Source organism: Bactrocera dorsalis, chromosome 2 (genome assembly GCF_023373825.1).
Source record: "Bactrocera dorsalis isolate Fly_Bdor chromosome 2, ASM2337382v1, whole genome shotgun sequence".
Classification (NCBI taxonomy): domain Eukaryota; kingdom Metazoa; phylum Arthropoda; class Insecta; order Diptera; family Tephritidae; genus Bactrocera; species Bactrocera dorsalis.
Window position 1 is genome coordinate 20206168 of NC_064304.1, and position 22347 is coordinate 20228514.

General features: G+C 34.7%; 1 long non-coding RNA gene across 12 annotated transcripts in view; it reads left to right on the forward strand.

Annotated features, from left to right (window-relative positions):
- LOC105229869 (complexin) overlaps window positions 1-22347 on the forward strand; it is a 349701-nt gene that overhangs the window by 267580 nt on the left and 59774 nt on the right. Inside the window, exon 1 of one of the 12 annotated variants that reach the window (XR_007421483.1) lies at window positions 15363-16356. The exons of 10 other annotated variants lie outside the window; for them this stretch is intronic. This is a non-coding gene — a long non-coding RNA (complexin). Of the gene's footprint in view, window positions 1-15362; window positions 16357-22347 lie in introns of those variants that run through there. One more of the 12 variants, XR_007421485.1, reaches the window with a different exon arrangement.

The window sequence follows — 22347 nt, forward strand, 5'->3', positions numbered from 1 at the left end:
GATATCGATGATTTCGACAAATCACCAGCAAAAAATTTCAGATCGATATCTAAAAAAACTGAAATAATTTAGATACGAGTTATATTCTATATGGTCTTCGTTTCTTTATAGGGGCTACAAACTGTGTAATATACGCAGTTCAGAGTATAAAAAAAAATCATTACAAGTAATAAAAAAAAAATCATTTATTGTGCAGAACTGAGCACATCCTGTTTTATCTGAGCTCTAATTTTCTTCATAGTTCATACGAGGTTTGACAATTAAGTAATGAGACTGATTTTATTACCGCGCTTGTGGTAAATAAGTTCGCCTGTTGCGTCAAGTTGAGTAGACTTCTGTTTGTAGTGCCCCTCAAGAGCAACGCGTCACGATAAAATTTTGCGCCAGATTGGGCGAAACAGCTTCGGAAACGTACGCCAAAATTGTAAGAGTCCAAAGCTCACAATGGTTGTCTCCGCGCGCCCCCCGCCCGAAAAAAGCTCGCGTGAGCAAGTCAAAGGTGAAAACGATGATTATTGCTTTTTTTTATAAGCCGTGGAATCGTCCGCAAAGAACTCGTTCCACCGGGAAAAACTGTGAATCAAGTCTACTATTACTAAGTACTCGAAAAATTGCGAAAGCGAGTCAACAGGGTGCGCCCAGACATCGCTCGTAACTGGATTCTTCCCAGTGTCCCAATATTTGGCCACTAAAGGGATCGCCGTGTTGCAACAGCCACCTTATTCTCCCAACATGTCACCCTGTGCCTTTTTTTTTTGTTTCCTAAAACAAAATCGGTGGTCAAAGTAACCCATTTTGAGTCGATTACGTACATCCAGGCGGCCGTGGCGAGGGTACTCGCGGACATCGTAGTGGAAGCGTTCCACAAATGTTACGAAGCATGGAAAACGCGCTGGAATCGCTGTATAGCTACCCAAGGGAACTACTTTGAAGGGGATGACAGAGTTGTGGAACAATTTTCAAATATACGGTTTTTATGGAATCAGACTCATTAATTAATTGTCATATCTCGTATTTATAATTTCCCTTTAGGTATCACTGAGGTCAAATTATTTCTACAAACAATATTTATCATGTGCTTTGGACCATTATGTATTAGCATATCCCAATCGGCAGGATGCCAAAAAATGCATGGGCTGTCATTGCGAAAGTTATGACACGACAGAAAAAACTCCAAAGCTCTTCATTTTTAAGGAAAGAGTAACTGCAAAGCTCCATAGTTACAGCATCTCTGATTTTTACTAAGTCTTTTGCAGTTTCGAAAATAAGAAACTTTGAAATAAATATTTCTAGCCACAAACTCGATTCTCAAGTGATCGACTAAATGCCAGTTCATACTCTGTTGTTTAGAAAAGGAAACACCAAGTTTTAACTTTTTATTTTGATTTAATACTTCGAGATTCTGGTTACTAGGAATTAAAACTTTAACATCCGTCGGCTACCACGGAACCTATTCTCGCTTTCTAGGGTTAAAAATACGTTCTACTTGCGCCTTCATATTTTATTCACCGCCTTCGAACAAAAACTCGAAACCCTAGTTGTGGTAACTTGTCAAACTCTAGGTCTCTCAAATTCTCCACTATGCAAATTTTCACTCGAATATCTGCAAAATAAAAAGCACACTAAAACGATATAAATCAGCAGCAGATACCAGCGATATCGCGCAGAGCTTAGCACCAAAGCACCCACTATATCCCTTGAACTTACAAAATTATAAATGAGAAAATAAAAATAATGCAAGCATTTCCACCATACAATACATATTCAAGTACACTTTATGACAATGCAGCTGTCGCAATCTATTGCATGACATAACAGAGCATAACATAGCAGTGTCATAAACTAAAATCTATAAGCACTTGTGCCGCACATCTAAAATGGCAAAAATAATTTACTTAAGACGTGCTTGGCATACAATTGAGACATTTGTCATTGAGGCAATGCCACAAGCCCTCACATGGCAACTGCCACGCATGCATGCTGGTATTGGTGGCTGGCGTATCAGCGACAATGCCACAGGCACGTACACACCGACAAATGCATGGAGTAAATGATGCCCAGCTGTGCTCATCGCGGTCGCTGGAAAGAGTGGGTGCGGCGGGAAGCTAAAAAGTTGTAAGGAGTTATGAGTGTGACGGGGAAAAAATATATAGTGTAATATGTGCACACATGTGTGCAAAGCATACTTTAAGGCGTACTGCAACTTTTTCACTTCTGTTGGCTTACACGCTTAAACGCCGACTATCAGTGCCTCAGTAGTAAACCATTGGTGAATTCGAAAGAAATCACTTGCGCACACACACAACCACACTTTTTGTTTACCAAAAGTAAAACAACAACAATAAAGGCACATACGTGCCAGCAGCGCAGTGCTGCAGCGTGTGTAAATAGAAAAAGGATTTTCCATGCTCATATATTTTGACATAAAACTCCACTTCTTTTTGTTCTTTATTTTTATTTTTTTTATTTGTTTGCAAGATTTCTTATTTTATTTTAAACACTTGCTTGCCGCACTCTGCTGCTGCTTCTGAACAAAAGTAATGTTTCATGGTGGCAGTGACAAGTGCTGTTAAGTGCTGTCAAAAACACCACCCGCTAGTGCTCACTCATACTTAGCGCTGACACACACCTACTACACACACACTCACACAATCATAGTTCGGCAGCGGCATCTTATCAGATACGGCCTTTAACGCTGCCAGAAGTTTACGTTTATTTTATTGCAGCAAAGCGTATATTTATATGAAATAAAAATAAAAGTAAAACGGCATTTCGGCTTGGCTTGGAGGAGTGCAATGCATTGGCGTTTGTGTGCGCAGGTTATCTGACAATTTATGAGCATCGTCAGTGGAGCAATTTTAGCTTTCGCATTTTTCTCGCAATTTTCCATTGAACTCACGCTTATTGGCAATAAATGTGAAATTTTATTTTCATACCACCTACCCAATTGCGCCGTTACATAAATTTTCGCTACTTTTTGAAACACAATTACTAAGCAATCAATTTTTGACTGTTTTAAAAGCATAGATAAAAAAAATTTCTAGTTCCGTGGCGGCTAGTAAGTATTAAGAGGCATATAATATTCTATGAAATGTTATTGCGATGCCCTTTTGATTAACTTAGAACAATACAAATTTAAGTTACTCTCGGGAATAGTTAGAGAGCCTACTTCATATTTTTTATTACAAAATATTTTCATACATATCAAATTACTAGACAAGATGTCGTACAATTTATGTTCAAGAAAAGGTACTAAGTGGACATATGTATGTACATGTTCGTGTATGCTGAACTGGAGTTTGAAGTGCAAAAAGTTTGATAATTCCCAAAATTGAAAAGCAATGTATTTGTCCCTATCAATACCAACCATAAGCCAACATTTCTGCGGTTTTATTACTACTACTTACCAACTCAAAGTAGATAAGATCGCCGAAATGAAAGCCTTGAAAGAAATCCGGGTAATTTCTGTTGATCAGAAATCGGCAGTGACGTTAGAGAAAATATCATAATAATTTTCACGAAATTAATGACAAGCAAAATTAAACTCATATTTCTCTCAAACTTTATCTCAATTGTCAACTTCTTTTACAAATTTTGGAAACAAGTTTAATTAGATGAACTTAAGTCAAATTTGAGTTTCATCACCCTCTCTAAAACGTAGATATTTTCAATAAAACGCACTCCGTTCAATTAAAAAAAATAAAATAATTTTGTCTATATATGTATGTATATTAGCTAAGAGATGCTCTAACGTAGGATTTAGAATCCGCTTACCGTTTGGTTTAACTTTTGGATAAAAATTAATTATTAAATCTTAGAACTCCTTACTAAAAAGCAGTAATTAGCTTAAATAAAGAATTAACTTTTTTAAACACAAAAACAAACTACTTTTGGACTAGTTGGGAACCATATGAATTTTAACCCTTCTACATCGCATTTTACAGATAGAAAGAAAGTCATATTTTTAAGTATCACAAACTACTTTATCCAGTTGCAGTATAAGTACTTGCAATTCAGTTATTTCCACTATGCTGCATGCAAAATTTACATAACTGCCAGCAATAAGCACCATTACTTATTATATATCAGTGGCCGCAAATGCGCTCAACCAGCAATTTATTTACCGCTTATTATTTTGTTATGCACTTTCGGTTGGCGCGCGAAATTTCACTACGCCTTTATTTCAATTAATGTAAATACCACAAATTGCAGCAGCGTGGCAACCATAACCAATACCAATAGCATTGAATGCAATTATAATTTTGTATTTTTGTATTAAATTGGCTTATTTCAAGCAGTTGCATCATTATTTTAATTGAACACAATCAGCATGGTAATTTTACAATAAAGTGTAACAAGCGTGGGAGTACATTACAATAACAAAAAATAAAACAAAATAATATGGAAATAAAATAAAATTAATATATAGATAAAATTTAAATTAAATAAAATTAAGATTAAAAGTAAATAAAATTTAAATTATACTTAAATTAAAATTAAAATTTTATTATAATTATAATTAAATTATTATTATAATTCAAATTAAAATTAAAATAAAAAGTTAAATTAAAAATAATTAAAATTAAAACAAACTAAAAATATTAAAAAATTAAAAAATTTAAAATTAAATTAAAACTAAAATTAAATCCGAAATTAAAACAAATATATATTAAATCAAAATATAAATTAAAATAAGTCCTTAATTGATTTTTGATTTGAAAATTTAAAGTTAAATTAATATAAAAATTTAATTTAAAATACAAAAACAAACAATTAAAGTTAAAACTTATAGTTTAAATTAAATTAAAAAAAAAGATAAAAAAAAATAAAAATTTAATTAAAATTAATATGAAAATTATAACTAAAAATAAAAATTAAATTCTTAATAAATTTTAAGTTAAACTAAAATTAAAAACTAAATTAAGATTAAAACTAAAACTGAAATTAAAATTAAACTTAAAATTAAAACTAAAATTAAAACTGAAATTAATATAATTAATTAATTATAATTAGAATTAAAATTAAAATAAAACTTCAAATTGAAAGTAAAAAATTAAAACTAAAAATAAAAAAAAAAACTTTAAATTAAAACTAATTTTAAAATTAAATTTTAAAGTTAAAATTAAAAAGTTCAAAAATACAAAAAATTAAAAATATTTAAAAATAAAAATTTACAAGTTTATAATGAATACAAAAAATATATAATAAAATTAAAGGTTTGTAAATATATTTTGAGGCATTGTTTGCAGTACAGAAAAATTTCATTGTTATTTACTTTATAGTTATTTGACAGTGTTATTGTTGTTGTTTTTATATATTTGCTACCGTTGCTTGTGTTTTCCGTTAGCGCGCTAATTACATTATCGGCGACGCAATTAAGCGCTGCCCCGCAGCAATGCAATTGTGAGAACACCAGAAAAACCGCAACAACAACAGGCTGGATTGTTGTAATTCGGTTAACAGAAATCGTAATTAAGAGGCAAAGTTTTCCATTTGAAAATTTCCAATTTTTTTCGCCACCTTTCACCGCAACGCGCTCAATACTTTTATGCACAAATTTTACATGAAATATATGTATGTGTGTATGCATGCGGCAATATTGTAAAACAGTGATGGCGGGTGTCATAGGCGTAAGGGGATGCATTGGGTTTGGTGTGAGCAAAATTTAATTAATATTTGTGGTATGCGAAATATAAAATTTGCGTAGGAATGCCGCTGCCAGATAAACCGAAAGACGAAGTGTGAATGATGATAAAAAAGTGATAAACACACACACATACATACGTATATACAAATATCAAATCTCATGTTTGTATTTAGTGTATGGTGTCTATCTTAACCACAAATAAAGTAAGCTGTCCTTTTTCTTTATACACTCTTTAAATACATGACTGAAGACAGCAAAGCAACTGTGGTGTGGTAGGAGCGGGGGATGAAAAACTTGCTTGTAAACTATTTTTCATATTCAGCTAATACAATGGCATATTGCTGGATGATAAAAATATTTTTAATTCAAATAAATGATTGTAATGCGACTTGAGGGAAATGGCACATGCACAAGCACACACACAATCACAGACGGGCTTATGAAAGTATGCATACAAATCCAGAGTCTTTCACCGCATAAAGCGCTTGTGTTTAATACAAACACATTTAAATACAGGTTCGTGAGTGTATGTGTGCTTAATAACTATAATATATTTTCCAGCACTTCGTTAATAATTCCAAGCATTTTCACGCCGCCGCTCCATACATACACACGCATACTGCATGAGCGCTTCATTCGCGCGCACTTAGACACCTCATAATATAGTGTGACTTCAGGCGCCATGGGAGTAGCCGCAGCTGCGGCAGCGTGTGGTTCAAAGACGCCAGCAAGTGTTTGTGTATGTGTGTCTGCATCCATGTATGTATTTGAGTACGTGGGTGTACAAATACATATTTATTTGTAGAATAAGTTGAATATGAAATAGTTGAAGTTTTCAGGGCGCTTGCAACGGTGGCTGCCGACGCGCTGCGGGGGTGAGGCTCCAATGCATGTCTGACGTTTGTGTAAAACATCACGTTCTTTGCATTGAATGCATTACTTCGAAACGTGACTTCTGCACTCTGATTATAAACAAGCCAGCGCGTGCGTTCACCATAAGCAAGAACAGCAGCACGAGCAGCAGCAACAGCAGCAAAACCGAAATGCCCACAATTTTCCACACCGCAAAGTCCAGCAACAATTGCGGCCGACCATGTCGTGCTCTAATCATCATCGTCTAACGCGTCCACCGTTATGACTCTGATTAAAGATTTGCTTACGTTTGTGCGCATGTATGTGTACAGTTGGTGTGTGTGTATGCAGCTGCTGCCGTCACAACTCAACTTTGACCATTTATCTTGCATGGAACATTCGATTTACTTAATTTTCGCTATATGACAAGCTCGCAGCACCACAACCGCTCCGCACCATTATTCATATAACCATTTGCTTTCTTCGTCGCGTTCATCCTTTCTCATTTGCGGTCGAAATTCCTTTCTAATCCGCTTTATTGCTGCCAAACGCCAACAAATATTCCCACTACGAAATATTTTTCCATCTCAACTCTTTTGCATATTATTATTCGACACGTGCTCACACTTATACACACATACATCTGCTGTCTTATATGTTAATCAAAATTAATGTAAGCCAGCATCCCGTGGTGGTCCATGCGGCTTATGCTCTTATCCCTTTACGGTATTGTCTCTTATTTCGTCCTTGCCTCGCCTACTGGTGCTAAGTGCTCTGCCATTGTCATTTGACTAAGATTGATAGCCGAAATGTGTGACATTGGTTTTTCCCCTTGACACTTCTAAGAAAGTGACAGAAATCGAGCTAGAGATGCTGTGTTAATCGCGCACTCAAGTGTATGAAGCGAGCCATTCGCAGCGACCGCAATTAGGTGATAAAGATTTTCTTCATATTTTGTCAGAATTGTGCCAAAAATAATTTTAGAATAATTAATGATATGATTTCTGACATCCATACTACATCTATAGTAATTAATATTTGGTACGCTTGCCTAGCGTCGGCTTGCCTAAATCTTGGTAAAAAATTTATTATTAATGTTAGAGCTTCAGCACTTTGAAACTTTATATATATAATATAATAAGTAAGATAGATCTGTTATTAAATTATAGGACTGTTTAGTAGTGGTATCAGGAGGAGCTAATGTTAGTTCAGATTTCTTTTATGATAAAAGCCAAGTGGGAAAATGAGTCCTGTCATATGGAACTCATTATTATGTGTGCTATGCTATGAACTACATCAAACTTAGAAATATTCATTGACATTTCTATTAAGTATCGGTCTGCAAATATTTCTATCGAAGCAAGAAAAGATGGATGCTTTCAAAGGCTCTGCATAAAAACTTTCTCAACTTCTTGGCTTGAACTTCAAGCATGCTTTTTCTCTACGCTCAGATGCTTCAAGAGGGAAAGACTTAGAATAAGCTACTAGAGTTGGGGTGGATAGCTGTGGTATTAAAAGTTGGTCTACGAGGGTTCACTATCATGACCATTTCACCAGTTCTAGTTTCAGACTTTCAGAAATTTGTAGGGATTTCAGTCAAAAATGGATGTCTAAACAAAAAGCAATGGATATAATTTTTCAAAAAACAGTCAGTTCTATTTAAGTAGGAGCTTACCCCGCAAACAGGATAGTCTGTTTGTTTTTGCACACCAGTATTCTGGACTCAAACGCAGGTTGTGTATTACTTGACTTTACTCTCAATGGCAACAATCAACTTTCTCATCATACTGATGCCAATGCGAAGTCATAGACGTCTCGCTGCAAACTGACAAAACGAAAAATAATTAGAGATTGAGAGTTCATTTTTTCTTAGAGTCTACTCCTGAAGAGATGAATAATGGAAGTAACTGTAGTCAACTAGTAACTGTGCTGACAAGTCGTGGTTCGACTTGTACTTCTTTCGCTTTTTAGAGTCAAACAGGCGCCAGGTTTAAAACATGAAGCACCTTTACAGATATGGTGACTTCTTTCGTTTCATATTATAAAAGACATGTTTTTAATTCAAGAGGGATTGATAAAATACACTGACTCTTATACAAAAAGGTTTAAAGCAAATTGCTCATTACTAATTGCTTTTTTTTTAACTGTTTGCTGTTAATTTATATAATCGGAAGTCTAATAAGACCTAAGATACCGAATATGTGGAGTCCGAAAAAATCGGTCAATCTGTGAGACATATTATTGAAATTCGGTGAGCATTTTTTTCTGATATTAGTAGAGTCTTTTGGCCAAAATGTTTAAAATCGGGACAGTACTTCTGCTAACCTTCATAGGTTAGGTTAATCTGGTAGGCCAATGAACCACGCATAGAACAGTTTTGGTCCTATGCAATATCAGAAGGAGTTCAATTACTAGATCCATTAGGATGTCTTCGCTTGAAGCGAATTTTAACAGAATCTGCGGCCTCAGTACCGATACCTCCTCCAGTGTATGATATCACGGAGATCCTAGATGCTTACAGCGTGTAGTCTTGCCAATGCGGGATAAGTGCACAGGAGATCCTCCAACCTCAATATGCCTTATATAAAGATTTTCGAACATTTGCCGCATTTTATTTTATTATGTTAAATTCAGAGAATGTTGAATACGTACCTTCGCTACCATATACCTTTGGAATTTTTACTTGCTTTAGTATAAAATATTCGGTTCCACCCACACTAAGCCTTTCCTCGCTTCTTCACTCTTATTTTAAGGATATCCGACATTGTCAACTTGGAATTTACATGTACGAGTACAAATCACAGCTTTAATCTCCATTTAGCAAATCTATCTATCATTTCCAAATTTCCAGGAATAAATGGGAAATAGCCGAGCAATGCTTTTAAAGAGTTATTACAGGAACTTTACTTCAAATATACATATCATATATTTCTTTAACATAAACTTCAGTTAACAAATACAGATTAAAGGCGAATTAGTTTATTTGTCAACTCAAGTAATTCATGACATTTATTAATTGAATTCAATTCCAGGAAACAAATTAAATTAGAAAGCATATTAATTTTGCATTACTCTCCTTCTCCCTAAGACTCGAATAAGGGTGAGTTCATTACTCATATAATTCGACACAAAGTCATGAATTAAATGTCATATGCAGCATATTAGCAATAAAATGGATTAAGCAAAAATAGAAGAAAAATAATAATTTCATACAAGTCGCACACAAGGAAGCACTTTCACACTCACATATACATATATGCTCTACTATGTAATTGAGCTAGCATTCACTCTCCTTCTCAAGAGTGTTTGGAATGTGAGGCAATTTAATGCGAATTAAATTTGAAATTATGCCACACGTGCGGCGCCGCTAAATTCCATTTAGAGGAAAAAAGAATTGCGAAGAATGCGAAATTACCGCTGAATGCGCATATGAGGGTGCGTAAAAGGCAAATGAGCAATGCGCTTATCAATTGTCACAAGTGCTTGAGTGCTAAACGCATATTTCTCATACAAGTCTGTGTTGCATGTCGATGCTTTTAAATGTATGTATGTATGAATGTAGGTGTGAATTTTAAAAGTTTGAACTAAAAAAAATTATGGAATATTTCAATTTTAATTTTAGATCACACTGTACTAATAGATGATTAGTTGGGTAATAATACCTATTTCGATATCAGTACATACATGGGCTTTCTTCGCAATGGATATTTGTGCAAACTATTGATTGCACAAACCTTAAATGTCAGATGTTCTGATAGCCAAATTAATCCAAGCTTCATATGAAGTGATTTACTGAATTTCTACGAAATCGATTTGAGTCAGTTAAAGAGAATGAAGCCATTATCTCACCTCTTTCAATCGGATACAAGGAATCTTCGAGACCTAGTCTTGAACTTATTTGCAGGTTTCATGTTTTCCTTTCTAAAAAATTAATAACCCATAAAATTTGTTTCTTGCCGACTACACTCAGTGTCTATTTAGGTTTGTAGTTACATTTTCAGAGAATTGCTTTTTGATTTAATAACATACTGACGATTCGGTGGAAACTCAACGCCTAAACCTTAGACCTCTGAGAAGTTGTTACAAAAAACAGCTTTGAACCTCGAAAAAAGTTTGGATTAGAGACTTTATGCAACTTTAGGATTATTTTTTTTAGCAAGTGCCAATTTTAACTACAAAAGCTTAAACGAGATAGAAATTACCATAGAAATTAGTACTTGCCACACAAATATCCAGATATGTATCTGTTATTCCCACTTAAAAAATTCATCGCATACCAATGGACATATCTGGTAGAAAATTTTGATTAACTTGCCAACACATATAGAATATACTTGTATAACAAGTTTACCTCTGGAAAAGAGGCTGTGGTCAGCAAATATCTCAAATATCTGGCACAGTAGATATTTGTAATAATTTCCGTTGCCTACTCCAGTCAGAGTCTGCATTAGGACCTCTTACTTATACTATTAGAAGAAAGTGCAGCGAGAATGTGTTGAAAACGTCAGAACGCAGATTATGTATTTATTTATTTGTATTATCTCCTTACTAAAAAAAATAAAGTTTAGCAGAAAAAAACTTAATAAATTAGATAATGCACAGTTCAACTCTGTTTGAACAATTGCTGTAGAAACAACCCCTTCATATACTTCCTTTTAAGCTTAGATATCGTTACTCAGCAATAATCCAGTATTTTTGCTTTCAAATTTCATTTACTAAAGCATTAACTATGTATGTATATAAAGGTATGTGTTATATGCACATGCAGGCACAAGCTCAGTCGCCACACTCTTTACTTGTTGAAATTTGCAGAATACATCCTCCCAACCACCGCTAAATTGCTCTCACTGACTTCCGCATACATTATAATGACATACTAATGCACATATTTGCATTGTTGTTGTTGTAAGTCATAGTGGAAATTAAAGTACCATACTCTGCTCTTGAGCTCTTGGCGTTAGCAGCAGCTTAGCCGCAGCGAAGCAGCTTATAGCTGGCCACCACACTACAAAAAAGGCAAAAGGCCTACAGATAATTGTCCGCATTTTCTTAACATATTTTCGCCTGATTGTCTTCCACGCCAAGGAATTTGCGTGCGTTGTACAGAAATACTCGGCATTTCTTCTAGTCCTTATGCTAAAGAAGGATTATTGCTGCGGAGTGACCATGTAGATGGCAAGCAGTGGAAAAGAAGGATAAGTTAAAAAAAACATAAGGTCGTGGGTTCAACGAGCGCAATCATCTCAAGTGTGAAGAATTGCTGATCTTCGGCGGAAGTCGCATTAGAGTGGTGGCATAAAAGTTGTGAAGTGCTTAGGAATTAAGTAACCTCATCATCAGCGTGACACGCAACAAATGTGCAAAAGTATGTGTGTGTGTGTGTTAATGTCCCTGATTCTTCGGATTATAGTGAGCAGTAATTGCAAAGCCCAATGGGCATTGCATAGCTATTGCTTAATGTATACTCGTGCTCATGTATGTATGAGTGTTCGGCTGTGTGGTTGTTGCTGGCTGGCTGACTTGCTAGCATTCAGGTATTTCTAATCAGATGGGCATGAGTAATTGTCGTTGGATTATAGTAAATAGTTTAGCATATTCACTAAATTAAGTTGTAGAATTTTCTGTTTCCATCTTTTTTATATAAATTATGTTTTTGCTAAATTAATATTTAACTAACTTACTGCGAAATTGAAGAACAATGAAAGATCGTAATATATTTTTTTGTTTTTGAGTAAAGCAATATCCTCATTGACTTTGGTGATTAATTGGAAGAATAAAATCTGCCTGTTTTTAGTGTTTTTCCGCTAAACTTTCTGAACTACGTGCAGTTTTTCCTAATTTTACAACGCCTTTGTTCGGTTGTTAGTGATTAGAAAGACGAATTGTTGCTGAACATGACATCATCAACATTTTTTCTAATATATAGTTAAAATGTCTACCTTAGAAAAACTTTGATATCAATTCGTAGTTCGACGAATCGTTTAACCGAAAGGAACGCGCTAGTCTGGATAGTCTGGTTGGACAATGAACCACGCATAAATCAGTTTTGGTCCTATGCTATACCAGATGGAGTTTAGTTACTAGGCTCATGAGGAGTAGTCATCCCTTAGAATGTCTGCGCTTGACACGAATTCTAACAGCATCTGTGGCCTCACTATCGATACCTGTTCCAGTGTATCATACCGTGGCGACCACAGTTACTTCTAGCGCAGTCTTTTCCATGCGGGACAAGTGCACAAAAGATGCTCCATTGTTTCCCTGCCGACTTGCTCTAGACAATTCCCGCAATCATAGGTATTGAATCGCACATATTCTTATAAAAAACTGAGCTTGGAAAGAAAAGAAAGTGAAAGAAAATTTTTTTTATTTGCAATAATATTTTTGAAATGAAAACATAAATTAATTTCACTCAGCTAAAAGAAACGGAGCAGAATTTCTGTGGTTTTCGAAGTTAGCCAACAAAATCGAAATTTATTATGAAAATCTTCAAATCTACTATGAAATGCAAAACATGATTAATGTTTAAAAACAGAATAAATAACAGAAATACAAAAAGCATAGTTGTGTTACATAATTTCTTTTTATTTCAATTGTATTTCATATTTTTAGACCAGGAAAAATAATCACAAAAAAAAACAGAAAATCAAAGCAGAATAACGAGCTTCAAGAGAAATATAATTTACGGCCGATCTGAGAAGTGAAAAAAAAGTGATAATTCTTGGTTGATTTTGTAACATAAAATCGGCTTATCTCGATGTCGGGCGAAATTGCATGTCCTATAGAAAAAAGTTATGTGTCAAAGTTGTAGGTAATGGAAAGATCTAAAACTTTTGTGTACAGAGTTTTTTCAATTAGCCTCAAAATTTATGTGATAAACTCACTTAACCCAGTTTTTGGGTTCTTTATACTTATCTTAAACAAAAACTCTTTTTCTTTCACTATATTCTGTGTTGAACCTTACCTTTTTATATCCCACATATACTATATTTTCCATTTGAAATATTTCAAAATAGTTTTCTGCCATATTTATCTCTACTTTCTTCTGAAAATTGCAAATTCTTGAAATTTTTTCATAGCAATTCCATATTATCTATAAATTTTTTTTCAGAGTATTGATTCTTTTAGAATTCATAATTGTAGTATCAAGAGCAACTTGATGTAGATATAACTTTTTTCATTGCATAAACTACAGACTGCAGAAATTTTTCTACGAAAGAGGAATGAATGACCATAGTAAAATCTTAACTACTGAACTCTAATTCTTGGATTTACCATATTGCATTTTCTAGCAATGATTCAGTTCTCGAACGTTTGTATTAAATAAACGCTTCAATGAATACTTCTAACAGCCAACTTTGCGAATCTGGAAAAAAATTTGATATCATGTTTTTTATTGTGGGCCACTGATTTTTACCTTATAACTTATTCTTCAATAAAAAAAATATTCGCCTCAAATATTTCTTATAAAACTGCTATATAATATTTTATAACTTTTATTTCTGAAAAGTTATAATATTCCTTGCCAACAGTGTTATTATGTAACTCAACAAGCTATTTTCATGATATATTAAAGAACTAAACTTTATTTTAAATAACTCTTAATTAAAAAACTACAATATTATCTCGAAATAACCAAGTTTAGCACGTTTGAGTAGAGACTCATTGCTTAACCACGTGATTAACCGTGCCACTCATTCATTTTAAATCTTAACAAACACAAACCACTCAGCTTCACAAGAATGAATTTGCCACTCACTCAGAGCTCGAGTAGTTTAATAGCACTACACCTTGAGCTCTTTTGGTCTGAGTGAACAGCGAATGGCGTTTGCGCCTAAAAACACACTCCATTCACATCATATCATTGAAATTGTTGCTAGCACGTGCGCGATAAAAGCGACTGCACTCACTCGAAAGCAAGTTGCATGGCGAAAGATCTGAGAGCACGCTGACGATAAGCACACAAGCTGATAGTGCTGCAGCAGCAGACGTTGGCGCTGGCAGTGACGCACGGCACACGACGTTGACTACAACTTTGATTGTGAATGTCGGTTTCTACAGCCATCCCTCTTACGCACATCGCATACATTTTCGATTTTACGAAGTGTTATGCTTGTGATAGAAACACACAAACAACTGCAAGACTGCTTACAAAGTAAGCATTCGGCCATGTGACCATTACGAGCCAACCGAGTCAAAGATACACCTACCTCCACCAAAGCTTTAACACTTGCCGCTCTCTGTGTTGTGCGCTCCAATGCAGCGCGCGAATGCGCATACTCAGGTCAGGCAGAGCGCATGCAAAGAGAGTGCGCGCTCATTCTCTCTCGCTCTCGCTAGCATGGGAAGGTACTTTGCCACCCAAAAAGCGTAGATTTTCAACTGCGCAGCTCTAACCGTCATTAGCACGACCCACCCTCTCTCTTTCTTCCTGCATTTAATACGCATTGCTTGCCGCCCGCTGCCTTCAATTTCAACCCCTGCGAGCTTGTCACGAGCAACGCACCGTTAACACTCGTTTCGACAAACAACCGAGCGCTTGCTGCTTTCCAAGATTTTCGTACACAAACCACGTCTGTGGACAACTCGCAGCAGCGTTAGCACCCACAACGCACGACTCCATCTTAGCGCGGCGATGCTGTGCTTTAACACAGACTCCGGCAGCAGCAGCAGCAGCAAATACTTAACTTCGTGATCGGGCTTGCGATATAAGCATGAGAAGTCGAAGGGCACCCAAAACGTTAGCGCACACAGCACGCAATGAACAGTTGAAGTTTGAAGTTTAACGCAACCAGTACAACGCACAACAGGCGCCCCGAAGTATACCACATTTAAAAAGTGCGTGTTAACTAAATAAATTTCTATAGCGCCTAAAAGTATACCAACAAAAAAACTTCAAATGGCGCTCGAGTGTAAGCATTTCTTAAATAAGTTGCATACCAACAGGCGACTCAACCTTACCAGGAAATAAGCCACGCAAAGTTTTCGCCAACTTAATTTCGAATTATAACGCTAAGTCGGTCGCTCGGTCAGCAAGTCAGTTAGTCAATGAGCGACACGCTCGGCAAATCACTCGCCACTTCGGCAGCTTGACGTGCGCTCGGCTGCGAGCAGCCGCTCACCGCTGCTCACCACCACGAACGCACAGCAACCCTCGCGCCAGCTTGCCGCTTCGGCCCTTGAACAACAGCAGCGGCGGCAGCAGCAACTTTCCTGCGATGCTTCGTAGATGCGACTTCAAAAACCAGTCACTGCAGTCGTTGGGCATTCTTCTGGGTCGCCAGTTGACAGCCAGTGCCATGGCCGTCGTCAGTTCAGTGCACAAAGTGCGTCAGTCCAAGTTGTACCTGGTGGCAGCACTAGTTGCCAACACCGCCAACACCAACATCACTAACACAAACACTTATACCAGTACAAGCAGTTATAGTCAAACTATTAATACAACAACAATACAACGGCAAAATAGTGACAGTGTGTTTGACAAGCAACGCAACAACAACATCGGAGTGGCCGAATGTAACGACGAAGAAGAACGCGACGACAACGACGACGACGATTTCGGCTGAAGGCTGTGAGGCGTGACAGTCGCTGTGCAAGCGACAACGACGACGACCAAATTCAGTGGCCTTAGTGACGGACAGTCAGACGGGTAGACGGTTTGCGGCATAGCAAAGCTCAACGCATAACATTGCATTGCCGTTGAGCAATAGTGCATAGCGTAATTGTGTGCGCCTATAAGTAGATTTGGTGAAGCGGAACGCAAGGCGGCACAGCGTAACGCATTCAACACACACGTACAAAACGGGCTCAACAACGAGATAGTATTTAGTGAAAGCGCCAAGGAATCATGAATTTCATTGGTATGATTTGAAAAAATATTTTTCTCTTTTTTTTTGCTAACAATGTTGTCAGTGTTGAAGAGAAATATTAGTGCAAATTGGTCAAGACTTTTCAGGTGCCGTATGCAAATGAGGTAGCGTGTTTTCGTAGATTGCACTTCAGTTTTTATTGGAATGAAAGTGAGGTGAAAAGAAAGCGCTTTTCTAGCAGTTTAAGATATTTAAACAATTTTGAAAGTTTCTTGAAGTCACAAAATGGTTTCGAATGCCAATTTAGTAAGAAAAATTATTCAAAATTTCTTCAAAATCTTTTATCTACTAAATGTTATGCAAATTAGTTGCCCTCAGTTAAGAAAGCCATCCACAGTAAAGCTTTTTCAAAAGCTATTCAGCTTTTAAAATCATACTCAAATTAAACAGTGAGGTTTTTAGTCAGTATCTTTCATTAAAGAAAATATTTTATTAAACACTTCAGTCTCTGCGATACATAAAATGTTTCAACTCAAAGCTTCACTAAAGACTTCAGTCTCTAGGCTGTATAAAATTTTTCGCCTTAAAGCTTTTCTTAAATCACTCAGCTACCTACTTTTCTTACCTTAAACTCAATTTCCAACGATATTTCTACTCTGTCAACGACTTTTCAATGTTTACTTGGCCTTTTTCTACAACTCAAACACTACTCAACTACAATTTCACAATTTTTCCGTAAACTTCACTGCGCCTATTACTAAATACATATCTACACGCCGTCTTTCTCCTACTACAAATACAACGTTTACGCCACAAACAACTTTAACCACAACAAAACGAAATGTAAGTGCTAGCCTAAATGTATTTTTAATGTAAGAAAAACATAATTGCAAACATTCGAAGCAGCCTAAAAGTAGGCCAAGTAAATGGCGTGCAAACGCTAATATATGTTACGCGTTATATGCGAATTTTTACATATTTTTGCAGCAAAAAACGTTGCATACTTAAAATAGTGCGTGTTGCAAGTGAAACTTATTAATAATTTGCCACTAACACAATAGAAATTTGCGCAAAATTGCATTGCTAACGTTGAATAATGTAGCATACATTTAGGCCGCAAATACGAAAGAGCAATTACTCGTGCGTAATTTAATATTTATTAGCAATTTATTACAGAACGCCAACCACTTAATAAAGTGCCCAGCCAATGTGTGACTAAGTAACGCATAAAATAGTAAAAAATATTTTAAATTGCTGCATTGCTTTGCAAAGCGTGTGAAGCACACTTGCAAGTGCACAGGCAGCGCCGCTACCATGTGACCGCTTGCGCTCGTTTCGTGCACTTTTTTTTCACATTATCGATTTTTTTGCTTTTTTCTTGGCACAAATTTGCGCCTGACAATCAACGCATTAAGCAAATGCATGCATGCTTATATATATGTACATATATAAAGAGATCTCTTTGTGTGTGCGTAAAAATGCGCTAGTGTGTGTTTTCTGCACGTTGGCATACCTCTTGTAAAGCAAGACTTGGCAACTTGGCGCTGTGTGCCGTTAAGCCAAAGACACTATGGCAAAGGTTCAAGGTTTGTGCAAAAGTTTTGCTCCCCAATGTCTTTGGCGCCAGCAGAACTGCAACTCTTGTGCTGCTTGTTTATTGTTTCTGCTCAGCTCATACTGTTGTTGTGCGCAAAACTTTTGCTTTATTTGCGGATTTCTTTTCTAGTCTGCTCACAAAACTAAATGCACCTAAAGAAAGGAAAAAAAGCGACAAAAGCAATAAGTTAAGCAAGGCAACAATAAAAGCTCTAGAAAAGTTGGCGCAAATAGCTAAAAGGCATTGCAGAAACAACAAAAAAAAAATATTTTATATTTCACAATTTTATGCCGAGACAAATAAAATATGTTTTTACAATGCAGCATAGCTTTAGGCGCCTTACACAACCGAACTTGTGAAACACAATTCTTGTGGCACAAACTCAAAAATTTGCGCTAAATTTTGTCTTATATAACACACTAGTTGGCGAAAAATGCGCGCATTTAATTGTCAGACTCTGCGGCGCAACATTAAATACTGCATTTGTGTCAGTGTGCTAGTGCGTTGGTTGGCCATAAAATTTTGGCAAGTTGCCAAAAATTTAGCTCTTCCAAAATTCCAGCCAGCTGCGACCACAATGGCCGTCGTCAATGTCGCTTACAGCGCTGAAACATATTTTTCCTGTGTGTCTTTGTTGTTTTCTATGTTTCTAGCCTTGTGCTACTTAAATAATTTATGCAGCATACAAAACTTCTAGACACACACGTACTTAGAATTTTGTACGTGTTCACATGACTTTGTTTCTGGCTGTGTTCACATACATACACTTATAAAATTTGTGCTTTAATAGCAACAAAGCAAGTGAAGAGACAGTAAATTCATTGAATTCGTTGCCTGCTACAGATACTGTTAGTAGACATACCTATACATATATTTTTATAGCTGTGTGCGCCGAAAAGCTTTGGTATTTAATTTATGTATGCTCTTGTGGCAGCCAACATGTTGAAAAGTATATTCGTGCTATTTAACTGTGGCCGCACATGTCACATGAGCGCATGAATAATAGAGCACAACCCGAAATCGCTCCAATGTTAATAATTCAAGTACACACAAAAGCGCTGATAAAGTAGCTCTTTACAATATTCATTCAGGCATTTATTTGTGCACATGTAATGTGGGAGCCGCTGCGCTAACACAAAGCGACAACAGTAATTATTGATTTTCGGCGGTTGGGCGACTTTGTTTTTAGAATAATAAAATTTCGTGCATTAAAAATGTCGAAAAGGCAAATGAGAGAAGCAGTTAAAATATATTTGCATAATTATCGGCGCTCATGTATATGACTTTTTATTTTGAAAAAAAAAATAGATTTTTTTGCTTAAAATTTTAAATTTTTATGTTGAAAAATTATTTGTGAGAGAAATTTTGTTGCGAAAAGAATAATATTGAAAGATTTTATATATTTCATTATTTTCAAATGGCAATAAGAAAAAATGCTACGAAAATCAGCGAGGTATCACTCCCTTGGTAGTTTTTTTTTTTAATATATAGTATAGGAATACAAATATGCTATCAAATCTTAATATTTAGCTGAAGACCTAATTTTAACGAAATTTAAAATTACAATATTTGTTTTTTATCATAAATGAAGCAAATATATTAAAAAAAGGTTACTAAAATTAGACAGCGCCCCTGAAATCTGTAAGAGTTATTAAAAGATATTATTTTTTGCTCAAATAGCACTTGGATAAAACGTAATACTTATTCGCTTTGCCCCGATTTTAAATATATGAATGTAGCATTAACATATCCTCTTCCAACAGTTCGTTATCACTAATAATCGCTGCATAGGCTTCCTTTTTAAATTTATGCAAGTATTAATGTAAACATTTCTACGCCTAACCTCAATAAAAAATGCTTAAAAACGATTAGAAATATCTCGAGCGCCGAAAAGATGTCACAAAAACATGCCATGCAAACTTGCTCTGGAATAACTATTAAGTGATGACTAAGTAAATTAATTTTTAAGTAAAATATATTATTTGAATATTTTTAATAATTGATCTCAATAAAAAATTTAGTCAAAAACGTCTATAGATATATAGGGCGCCTAAAAGATGGAACGAAAAAAAGTTTCATCCCCCCTGAAACCATAATAGCAAATGAAACCTTTTTTAAAATACATTATATCTTTTTTCATCAATACATATTAAGTACAAAGTACTAAAAACTCAAAATTTAATCTTTTCAAATTCAAAATTTTTCAATATATTTTTTAAATTTACATGAATTTCTATCAACACCTAGCTCAACCACAATAATTTTACTCATAAAATACTAAAAATTCAAAATTTAATCCTTTTGAATTTCAAAATTTTTCAAAATATTTTTTATATTTACTTTTATTTATAACAATACTTGGCGCAACTGTAATAATCGAATTTAACTTTATTTTAACATGATTTTAAATCAATTTTTCATCAATAAGACTGCTAATAATTTTTCAGAAATTGCTTAAAAATATATTGAAATATATCGAACGCCTAAAAGATTAAATAGTAATTAAAACCCTAAGCAATATTCACTATACAAGCAAGTTAAACCTGTTTTAAGCTAACAATAACAGTTAATTCGTACTAAAAGAAGCTTGCTTGTAAGCTAAGATTTACTTTTACTTTTCTTCCAACATATTTTTACCACTTTCACAGACTATTTAAACAAGACAAATTTTAAAATTTCCAAACTATTTAAAAACAAACTACATTTTTTCCAAAAATTTTTTTTTCCTAATATTTTTTTACTTATCTCTAATTTTCCACGAATAAAATGGTAGGAATTCATATATCGAGCGCTTAAAAGATGGAAAAACAGCAATTAAAATCAATTTGCAGTAAAAAATTTTTATTAGATTCCATACAAAAAAATATTGAAATCAATTGAAACTACTGAAAAGTTTTAATTTAACTTGAAAGCAACTTTTTTATAGTACCAAATCTACTATTATTACTCTTCTACCAACTACATACACTTAAAGAGTGTATGAAGTCGCATCAAACAGATCAATAGATATCAAACTTATCAAATTTAAAAATTCTGCTACAACTGCCATTCAACCACATATTCCAACACCCAAAAACACAAATTTCATCAATAAATTGCAATCAATCATTCTAACAAGAATTAAAATAAATAAAATTACAAGTTAGTTTGTGCGCCGCAAATTATATAATAAATTAAAATACTACGCACGAATGGACTAAATTGAATTTGTTTTAGCATACGTGTTGGTTACATAAGGCGCCTCAAATAATTTCGCACCAATTGCTGTTTGCGTATGTGAGCAATTTGCAGTGCAATTTTAATTGTCACCGTTTTTGCCACATAATAAATGCCACCAATTTATTTACACACTATTTGCAGTGATTTTCAATCGACAAGCAGCTTTTTTTCAAGCAGCGCCATGGCAACAATGCAAGCCACGCCTGCCATTTCGTGCGTCGCGTGCTCGTAAAACGCGGCAGCTGGTCAAAATCGTAAATAATTCGGTATTTTCGCTGCAAATTTGCATAAATTACTTTTCAATTCACCGTCATTTTATTATTCGTTATGGCTGCGTTTGTCGTAAAATAAAATAGTTGCATAAACAAACGCATTGTTGGCGGGTTACTGTGGCGCTTTTTGTTGCGTTCTTTGTTTTGCAGTGAAAATGTTTTCAAAATTCATGCGAATTTTCATTGTGAGTACACGGAATTATTAATAGTTTCTATTTTAGTGTTTGCAGTGAAATAAATTGTGATGAAATTCGTAGAAATAGAAATAAAAATCAAAATTTTTAACATCTCTAGCTACCGTACACTTTCAAATAGAAAATTTAGCAAAATATTTATTCATACTTTTATACTGTATTTATATGCTTTTGGGAGCCAAAACGAAATGAGAATCAAGTTATGGTTTTCGTATATGTTTTTAACTATTACAGCTTTGTGAAACTCACAACTTAAAAATACATCAAACGGGGATCCGGCGAAAAATATATATTAAGCTAAATTTGTATTAGATTTTTTGCTTTTGGGGACCATAAAACGCCAATATCAACTTTGGAAGTTAACGATACTACCTAAAAGGCTTCTAAAAAATTAATTATAAGCCGAATATTAATCCAGAAATGATTTTCGTATACTTTATACAAATTATTCTAAGCAAAATTTAATATTAATGAGCTTTTTCAACCTTAGAGCTTTTACTAAACTTTAGAGCTTTCACTAAGCTTTTTATAACATAACATACAAAAAGAAATTTTATAGAAATAGATCCTTAGCAAAATTAAATAATATTGAGCTTTTTTAAGCTTTAGAGCTTTTACTAAACTTTAGAGCTTTCACTAAGCTAAAATATTTATAAAAATAAATCCTTAGCAAAATTAAGTAACATTGAACTTTTTTAAGCTTTAGAGCTTTTACTAAACTTTAGAGCTTTCACTAAGCTAAAATATTTATAAAAATAAA